This window comes from Hyalella azteca, unplaced genomic scaffold (genome assembly GCF_000764305.2).
Source record: "Hyalella azteca isolate HAZT.00-mixed unplaced genomic scaffold, Hazt_2.0.2 contig9828, whole genome shotgun sequence".
NCBI lineage: Eukaryota > Metazoa > Arthropoda > Malacostraca > Amphipoda > Hyalellidae > Hyalella > Hyalella azteca.
The window spans coordinates 56,153-65,320 of NW_025939888.1; positions in this window are offsets into that span (position 1 = coordinate 56,153).

Sequence of the window (9,168 nt, forward strand, 5' to 3'; positions counted from 1 at the left end):
TTGCAGTTAGGAAAGCTCTTGTCCGTTGCGTGCTGTCCCCACACGAGAGAGACAAAGAGAAGCGGCAAGAGGACAGTCGCGTTCGATTATCCCGGACGGAGGCGAGAAATTCGTTTGGAGGCAAAGCTATCCGGAAATGAGTTTGCCGGCTCGCTGGCTGCATGCGATATCCGCATTGCTGATGGCGGCGGTAATTAGAATGGAGCGCGCCAAAACTCGCCCCTCCACTGAAGAATGTTGGCATAAAAACCTAAATTGCTAGCATGTCATGAACAAAACCCAGCATAGCGATACTCGACAGCGCCAGTATGGCAGCGGCCGCATTACTGACTAGAGAAATTCATGGAGGGTTAGGTAGTTATTATTATATGCCCATGATTGTTATGTGGTGTTACGACGGTTAGGTAGTTATTATTATATGTCCATGATTGTTATGTGGTGTTACGATGGTTAGGTAATTATTATTATATGTCCATGATTGTTGTGTGGTGTTACGATGGTTAAGTAGTTATTATTCTATGTCAGTGATTTTTATGTGCTGTTACGATGGTTTGGTAGTTATTGTTCATGATTTACGAAATACTTTCATTTTTCATAATTTAAAAATTGAGTGTTTCACGCCTTCAGTCTTTTTATCCTCACTCATTCCAACCTCCTTAATCCTCATTAAAATAATAACCATTTGAATGATTATTAAACGATAAAAGGGCCAATCCTAAATTCAGTAAAAGTGAAGCAATTGATTTACGCATTCTTCATAAATTAAAATAAAAGAACTATTTTCGAAACTGCTTTAACAGCTCATATATAAACATCTTTACGCTCTGATAATAGCAATGCTCTAAATATTTCCAGTAATTCGTCATTATTCATAATTAGTAGAAGTACTCCGACCACATCGAGCAGATTGAAGAGCAATATTTGTACGCGCGTAGCACTTCTCATTTAGAGGCAACCTGGAGCTCTGCGATGCAGCGTATGATAATTCTCTCCTGAGACAATAGACTAATTTTCAAACTAATGCAAGTTAATAAAGCTAATTAAGAGGGAAACTCGGACAAATCACCTTGATTATGATGTGGACACCAGGAACTGAGCACATCTCGGTGTGAATTCACTCATGAAAAGCGTTAATGTCCTACAAAGTTTGCTTCATTAGCCGGGACTAAACGCGGGAGGTAAACTGTCTCACCTTTGCGCCTAATTCAATTAAACGAGCGCTCGCTAATGAACTTAATGAATCGAGGTGACAAGACGATACCACAGTTCATTGAATACTATTGGGAATTCACTTTAGGATTTCACCTTCGTTAATTTAAAATTGATTAGGTTTGCCACTGCGATGAACTTCGTAAATCCCGGATTACATTAAACGCGAATAAAATTTGCGACTAATGATTAGAATGAATAATTAACGATTTACGAAATTATTTCTTCAAAGATTGCACTTAAAACAAATGTTAGACTTGATTTTGATTGCTGAAGATTAAAGTTGCGTAATTAATAATATAATAAATATAAACCTTATTTAAAGTTACATTAAGCTTTTAAATTCGATAACTTAATTTTAATTCAATTAATATTTTAATTTTAATTGCATACAATTTACAGTGGGCGTTTTACGCGGAGGCTACATCCCAACATTGATGTGGAACGTTGAGGTTCTACAAATTTTTACCAATATATTGATTGGATTCTTTTAATTGCTGTAAAGGAAGTGAATCGTTGCACGAAAATCAGAAATATCTCGACACCCAATGACCGCTTCATCATGACCGAGGCACCGTAACATTTGTGACGGTTGGCGAGTGCAGAAGCGTCTCGAAGCTCCTAGTCTTTTGAGTCTGCAATAATTCTCCAGCCAAAAGAACGATCCTGAGCCATAATTCAACGCTGCTGTCGTGTGTCGTCTTTCAGACAGACAGAGGTGACCTAAATTATTGCCAAAACAACGAAAAAACCACCAGCACCAGTCGCAACGTTTTGATAGCGAGAAAATGGTGGGCGCAGTTACACGACGTTTTTCCTAACAAAAGAGGAAGGTGAAACTAAGTTTGAGGTTTGGAGCTAACGGACGCGTGCAATATTTTAGGATGATTAAAGTTAACTGAGTTAACGATTTGATTTTGAAACCTGGAATGGTTTAAAGATGGTGTTTAACTAAGTAAACTTTGTTCAGGTAAATTAAACGGATAATTAATGTGTTATCTATTGTTCTATTAATTTTTTAAAACATGAAAACGTAACCGCATTGTGAGTCAAAGAATCGACATTGCACGGACATTTTTCAAAACGATGTTACATTAGCTTAGAAATATGATATTGAAAGCACGTTGGAGGAAACGCAAATCGCCATACGTCAAAATTTTCCCTGTCTTTGGATGCAAATTCCGACATTTCAGCGAGTTTCTAAAGTGATTTGTAGAAGCCGGCGCACATAACGCTTTTCATGTCACCATAAAACTCCGAAGAACTTTTCTCCAGGGAGTCATAATGCGGCGCGAGTGGCATCAAAACAGTGCCATCATTCAGGCTTTCCGATCCGTCGCGCTATTATTTACATTTGTGTTTTTATTCACTTTTATTTACGTCTGTTCTCTTATTTATGTTTATGACTGCAGCCAACGCGGTAGCTTTTCTGGCAGCTCAAGAGGTAGCTCTGTCCTCACGCTTCCCTAATAAACAAGCTTCACTGAAGACTTGTCGACATGAATGCAAGTTGCTCCTGAGGGAGGGAGAATTTTGGTGGGCTCCTGCACATTCATCACTTGAACAACTTCTGTTCGTTCTACACTAGAAAGATCGTACATAAATTCCTAACAGGAGCAAATTCCGACACCTTTGCGCCTATATAAGAACGATTGCTGTATTAATTCTCCATTGAAGTGAATTCCTCCAAAATCTGAAAAATACTAGGATCAATTTTTCTGCTACTAAGCAACAAAAATTTTTGAGGATATGCCCAATACAGTTGAACATGTGCAAAGTTCAATGGCTATAAAATTATGTTCATTTGCAGGATAATATAACACACCGTCTAATTAGATCGACAATTTTTCTTTATAAAAATACAAACCAATTTCAAATAACTCTTAGAATCTCAGGTTGGCAAGTTTACAATAAAGTCTTAACTTTATTCTACAATCACATACTGTACACTCAAACAGTATTTATTTACAGGACAACGATTCATCACCAATTTACTAACCATATATCGCTTATTTAGGAACTTATTCCTTTATAAAATGTTACAGAAACACCATAATGAACGATAACGTTTCACTTTGGAAATTTGTTCGTAAAAACTTCGTCACTATAATTTATCTGTTCTTTCGTAGGGTTATTGAGATTTAAATTCGCCTAGGAGTCCTAAGCAAATTACTGTAAATTTTTTTATATTTGAGTAGACGTTGTTCAGTAAAAATTTTAAAGGAAATTTTAATCAAAATAATTATATAAAAAAGTAGCAAATGAAAAACATTAAGGCCAATTTTATAGTCATAATGAATAAAACTTTTCATTTCTTAACTCAAATTATTTTTTTGTCAGCGAATCCGAAACATGAGACGATCCTTGAATTTTCCAGATATCTCTGCATACAGGGATGGATACAGAAAATGATCGAAAATTTTTGAAGTTAAGACGATGATCCTATGTTTTCAAGGAATTTATTAATGAATTCATTATGATTTTGATTAATTATATGCCACATTGAAGTGAGCTACTTCATTAATTATTTCACTTTTAAAACTGAATGATATGTAAATTTTTGAATCAACCTTCATTGCAAACTTATTGAAAAGAATGAACTTGCAAATGAGATGTATTTAAATAAGGCAAATCACACGATTATCTTTGCTACGAGCATTAATCATTCAGTCATTTATTTAATTTCCCCTTTCCAATGAATTTTCAAGCAATAAAAATTAAATTACATTTGTAATAACTTTCAACAGCATTTGATATTCATTTCCAATTTTTTGCTTTCCTATATATTTTCAAGCAGTAGAAATTAAACGACATTTATTAATAATTTCAACAGTATTTGAAATCAACTAAAAATGGTCGATTAATTTCAATTACTATCCTGCAATTTTATTGAGGAAAGTTTTGCTGCTGATTATTCAAAAATTAAAAAAAAATCGACCGTTCTTCACACCGTCCAACTCGATGTGTGGCTACGGCGTCATCACAGTCGCTCTCAGTGTATGCGTTGCACTTCTTTGCGCCAGTAGCATTCACACACAAGTCGCATTCCCGCACAACCCGCATACACATACAAGTTGTGTGTCGCATTCACGCAACTTGTTGTGTGTCGCATTCACGAACATGTGTCGCATTCACGCACACGTTGCCTTCACTCACTAGTCGCATCCCCACACAAATCACATTCCTACATAAGTCACATTCCCGCACAAGTCACTTTCAGCACAAGTCACATTCCCGTACAAGTCGCATTCACCTACTAGTCACATTCACGTACAAGTCGCATCCACTCACAAGTCACTTTCACGCTCGTCACATTCACGGAAAAAACGCATTCACATACCAGGAGCATTCACACAAGTCAAATCCATACACAAGTCGCATATAAAAATAAGTCGCATACACATTCAAGCTAAAATTCTTACATGGGTCGCATCCCCCATACACATTTAATTACATTACATTTCAAAATTGAAAATCGGGCAATTATAAATATGGGCGCTACTATTGTTAGGATTGGATGTCATCCAACTTTGATAGCCTCCCATCTCCTCCCCAAAACATTGTGATATGTTACTTACTTTGCGGCTCAGCTCATTAATGTAGCTTCGATAGAAGAAGCTTCAATAGATGAATATAGCTACGTTGGAGCTATAGCATCATTAATCTAGAAGAAGAGCATAGAAGCATAGAAAGTAAATAAAGTCCATAACACTTTAATTTATAAATGATCATTACTATTACTCTTCGCCAGAGTTGATATGATGTCAATTAGCCTAAAAATGTCTTCGTGTGAAATAGATTTCTTATCATCATGAAATATTTGGCCGTTGATATGATATGATACGTTTTTCAGCGCCTCGTCGATTATTAACAATACCCGAGATTTATATTTACGATATTTCGATACGCATTTGGTAAAGTTCTTTACTGTCTAAGATCCTTCACTCAAACATAATACTGAGAGTTCATCTGAGGTATTCATTCAATATATAAGCTCTAAGTAAGCAAAACGCTCGCTAATTATTAACAATTGCTCATTTGCACATAATATCTCAAATTTACAGAATGTACACGGAGGACGATTATGTTAACACTCAGCGTTCACACAACTTACCCCGTCTCACACAAATGATTGACAGTTTTCCTGTGAAGGAAACGAGCGAACGGTCACTAAATATTGTATACATATATTCACAAATCTCAATGCATATTTTTCAGGCGGGGTTGTTCGCACCAAAATGAAGAAGAAGAGTTCGTTCTTGCTTTTAATGCGACGCTTTGCCTGATGTTTGGCTCGACGTCTGCTCAGGCGAGGAAATAGACGCGTCCGCTCAGATGACGCAAATGAACGGAAGTCCCCGTGCTTTTAAAAAATCGTTTCAAAAGAAACTATGAACTTTTCGTGGAGTCCGGAGAGAAATATGCTGCTTCAACTATAATTAAGAAACCCATAGTTGGTGCAAAAAAATTATATTTTTTTTAATATTTGACCAAGCAATTCCTGAGCATAGATTTCAACCTTTACTTGAACGGGCTTAATTAATAAGTAACTTTTTTGTTTTCTACGTTCAGTAGATGAGAAGTGATATCGAATTTCGCATCCTGCGCTCTGGGTCCTTCTATGAGCATTCAAAATCATGATCAATTTCTTTTTTCCAAATCGAATCACTTAAACTTTGCAGTAATGAGAATCAATGCCTCCATCTGAGTTATTCGAAGAAACTATTCCGCAACAAAATTCTATTCATGTTGATATGTGACGAGCACACCCGTCTCAAGAATAAGCACTTACCAACACAGCTCAATATTTGCTCTATTATTTAACGTAAAACTAACGATTTATTTACTGATGTCAGACTAGTGTGCCCGGCTTCATCATAGCTTCAGACGAGAAAATATAACTGGAGTCTACACCGATGCTGCACTGCGATATGTTCTCCACAACGCTCTCCACAGGCTGTTGAGATGGAGGAGGTGACGTCACCTGTGTGCGTTGTGGTGGAGCAGGTGGAGCAGCTTTGGTGGAGAGCGACGGTCTCGGGTACGGAGGTGGAGGAGGGGGAGAAGCGGCGTAACTCGGATAATTGGAGTATCTTGGAGGAGAATAAATGGATTAAATCTTAGTTAATATCTTCAGGAAATGCGAAAACAAAAACACGTAGGGATTAGAAGCAAGCGAATGATGGGTGAGATAAAATTTGTTGGATGAGGCAACTGATCATGTAATAATGAAGTATTCATAATTAGAGCACTAAATGCATGCTAGTATGATTACTGAATAAATGTGAGTGCGTTGCTCGAACGACATCGTAACTGCAATGTTTATAGCATGAGTGTGTAAAACTATCACGTTCGCGTATGTTGAGATGTAAACATATTATTTTGTTAATAAATACGGAAGACATAGAGAAGTTGAGTTATGCAGTAATGTTTATTAAATAAAGTTAATGCTCAAAAATGATACCCATAACCATAATGAAAACAACACCTAATTTTTAAAAAAATTTCAATATCATGCATATCGTTTTTTTAAACGATTTGTCAATCAAAGAGTTTATTTTCCGAAAGGAATAAACTCCTAAATCTCAAAGCGCTGAAATATTTCCCGCTAACATAAATGTCTATTGCAATGAACGCCGAACTGCATTGCAGCGCCAGACTCGGCCGAGCCTCTCAAAGCATAACTCCATTGACGTGGAATTGAAACGTTGATACCAACGTGACATGCAATCCCCTGAGCAACGAGATTGGCGGGTGGTTGCAAGCCCTGCAGATTGTGTACATACAAGCTATACAGACTCTGTATGTTGTCAAGTGGCACACTATCAAGCACTAAGTCGCAATAAGCCAAGCCTAATGGCAGATTGGCCACATTTGCATATCATGAGTTGCAGAGTGACGATCATATTACTGCCAGGGAAAAGTGAACTACCACGTGACACTTTTTCTTCAAAATTTACTTTCTTGGGACAAATCTATCTAATGTAATCGTAAAATTGGCAGCAGTGTTAGCGAAATATTTGTAAACAGGTTAAATATTCTTGCTTGCTGAGTGTTCTCTACTCATTGAAACAGAATTTTTAATGCAACATTTCTCAGCGATAATTTTCAAGAGCTTAATATCAGTTTAGGGTGATATGCACGCAACATTTTCACAATATAATTAACTTTTGAAACTACTATGTGAACAATTTTTTTGAGAAATATAAATGCATGTAAAATAAATGAATATTTTTCTCGTTAAGGCATGAGAAGACTTCGTAAAGCGGCTCGTTGCATTTCATCTAATTTTGGCATTTCAGCTATCAAAACGGAGAAGGAAGGCGATTAGTATTTATTATTTATTTTTTCACTAATTTTTCTAGAAAATATTTGTGTTCCTGAAGTCAAATGAAGTAACGTGATATCAAAACACCGGAAATAATTATTCAGATGAAGGTAACTGCAATTAAGTAAATGGATATTAATCTATCCTGCTGTGCTAGAGTCGGCGGATATCTGTTCTGCCGCAAGCTACATTATAAGAACCGAGGCCATCTCGTAATTGTTTCCTTACCTCTCAAGGGGACGGCAATTATCCGTATTATTTCTCATAAGACTTCCGTTATGATATTGCTGGGTGAGATCAGGTCCATTGTTATGCCTCCTGAGGGTGCAGAGCTCCGAGCCAACCATGGAGTTTTTGGTCACTGCTGATGTCATGTGGAACGCTGGAGCGCCGCTCGAGGGCGCCTCAGTCAACGAACCTCGTCTCGAAAGATCATGTCGGGCTACGTCAAGCAGAGGCAAAAAGCCTGACGATTCCTCCTGGTTGTGCAGGCAAACCAAATATGATATAAAATACATAATTTGTTAAAACTTATAAAATATAAAGGCTAGCTGCTGAAGGGATCATCTTTGACTCAAAGAGTTATTTATTGGGAAAAGCAGATCTCGTATGAGTTAATGGTTCATCCAACAGAAAATGACTCCAAATATGTAGACATGTGATTAATAAAGTGGCACTGATCATCTCGTGAGCGAATGATTATATTGTATGTGAATGATACCACATGCGAATGAATGCTTCCACGCGAAGGCAGATGATGGTGCATCAGAGATTTATTTTTAACAGCTTCAAAAAAATGCACAAAGATTATCAGTTTTTCCAATACATGACAAGAGATACAAGAGCATTTAAAATCCGGCTAATGCGTTATCCTGATGTTTCTTTCTTGAGCGAATATGTCTGACAAAAAGTTACGTCTAATTACCGGATAGAAATTAGAAGGTAACATCATTCCTTGAAATGAACGAAATCATTGAAGCTGCCCAATATCATGAAAAATACTTTTCGTTCATAGGCCATTTCTATGAAATTGTTGGGAGCAAGGGAGATGTTGGAGGTACCCAGAGGTAATAACCTTCATAAAAGGGGCGCTAACTGCTAATTTGTGTGGTCTTTGATGGCATCAAGCAGCTCGCTCTGCTTTCAATCTCGAATTTATGCCATTAATGGCTTAGAACAACGGGAGAGAAGAAAATAGGGACGCCAACTTGACAATAAGGGTGAAATTCAGTCTCATTTTTTTCAAGACTTGTTTTCGGTAGCAGGTTTCTAGTTGATTAAACCTAATCATAGAGCACGCTACTCTTACTCAAAAAGAGTTTGAAAAACCTATGTTTGTAGCAGGAAATAAATAGGTTCGACTGTATTTCAACTAAAATATATTTTATTTCCCATCACTCTAACCGAACGCTGGACTTGATACATATATATAAATTGGCGCATTTTACTTACCTCGTGCAAAGCTTCTTGTGAAAACATGGATTCTCGATCCAGAGTCGCATCATCGCGAATCCTGGTAACTCTTAAGCCGTTGTTCTTGGCCAGCAAGGTGTCTTCGACTGGCTGGGCCGTTAGCGCTGTCTCCTGCTGTCTGGTGAGCGAGGCTGAAGCGTTCGGAATGCTGTCCGCGA